This window comes from Pteropus medius, unplaced genomic scaffold (assembly GCF_902729225.1).
Source record: "Pteropus medius unplaced genomic scaffold, Ma_sr-lr_union100, whole genome shotgun sequence".
NCBI lineage: Eukaryota > Metazoa > Chordata > Mammalia > Chiroptera > Pteropodidae > Pteropus > Pteropus medius.
This window is the reverse complement of record NW_024351731.1, coordinates 6,097,684-6,099,459: the sequence shown is the minus strand read 5'-3', so window position 1 is coordinate 6,099,459 and position 1,776 is coordinate 6,097,684.

Here is a 1,776-nt window from a genome sequence, read left to right as displayed (position 1 = left end):
GCAGACCCTCACCCTTCCCTTCCTTCCCTTCCAAGCTTTGGGCATGAGCTTGCTGAGACACGGCTCGTGGTCTTCCTGCAGGACCCCGACCTGTCGCTCCCAGTTCTCCGCTGGTCCCGTCTGTGCCTCCCTTCCCCCCTGGCCTTTGGGCCCCACTGCAGAGCAGCCCGAACCCCACCCACCTTTCCTCCTCCAGGAAGCCTCCGGGCCCTGCCCCGCCCCCGTCTCCCACGCACGCACGTCTGGGAATGATGCAGCGACACCTTCGTGGCCGCGGACTGTGCCCAGGGGGCTCTCTACTTTGTCCACTCTGGGCCTCGGTTGCTGGGCAGACAGAGTGGGCCGAGCGCTGGGCAGGCTCTCCCGATGGTGTCGGGGGCCAAAGGTTGGGCCCTCTTGGGCTGACATCATGGGCTTCGTGCTGCAGGGTCCTGACGCTCAGAGACCTCCCTCAGGACCACAGTTCCCGTGGGCAGAAGTGCTGGGGTCCCCTGCGTCCCTAGCCGTAGGCACTCGAGGAATTGAGCCCAGGCGTCGCCCACCCAGGAGACTCAGAGACCAGAAGAACTTCGGCACCTGCGTGCAGTGGCCACCAGGGGGCAGCACAGCCCGCCAGAGCCCCAGCGCCTGGGCAGCTTGGGCTGCCACTGCCCAGGCTGTTCGCTCTGCTGCTAACACCTGTCCCTCCACTGCCTATCAGTTCGCTCCTCCTCGGTCTTCACAGACAACCAATTCAGATGTCACTTCCTCCAAGAAGGCTTCTTGGATTCCTTCTTTGTGGGGGCAGAAACCTGGAAGTCTCAGGCCTGTGCCTGGCCTGCTAGGTGACTTCTGGGCCTCCGAGGACTCACCTGAGAAAAAGGGACAGTGACAGGGCTGCCCCAGACACCACGTGAAAGAGTACCCTGACACCCCCTGCGATCCCCACCCTCTCTCCAGCCAGCCAGAGGAAACCCAGGCCTGCCTCCAATACCCGCGGTTTCCACTGACAGCCCCAGTGTAAACAGCCAAGGCGGCGGGAGCGTCAGCGCCTCAAACAGACCCGCGCTCCGGAGATGAGGACCAGGCCGGCCGGCGGCGGGGGCTCTGGCTGCGAGGATTAAGGTGGGATTTAAACAAGATTTGATTCACGGAGGGGAAAAATAATTATCTATCTACGAGGCCTTGGACAAAGCCAAGTCCTTTTGTTCTTGGAGGGGTGGAGGGAAAGGGATGCCGTCCACCTAAGACCGACCTCGGGCAGTGACTAAGCGTTTGTCGGGGTCTAGGTTTGGAACTGGGAGCTACGTGGGCTGATAACCCAATGTCTGCTCCGAACAGCATCTCAGTGTGCTGACAGGACCCAAGGGCAGCCCTGGCTGCACGTCGGCATCACCGGGGAGCTTTTTTGAATGCTGACACCCAGGCTTCTGCCCAGACCACTTAAACTAGCCTCTCCAGGGCCTGGCCTGGGCATCCGTATTTTCAAAGCTCCCCGGTGATCCTGTGCACACCCACACATTCGACCCGCACAGCCATGAGTGGCCCTGAAACGCAGCTGTTGCCTCCTTCCCTCTCCCTCCCTGCAGCACTAAGCGTGGCTCCTCATCATGCAGATGAGGAAACTGAGGCACGGGAGGCTGAGTGACTTGCCTCAAGTAGGAGACACAGCAGGGCCAGGATAAGAATCCAGATCTGTCATCCCAAAATGCCCCCATCACTTCATCTGAGGCCCAGCAAGTGCCAGCCACTGTGGCTACGATCACTATCAATGATCACTTAATGCTGCCATCACCA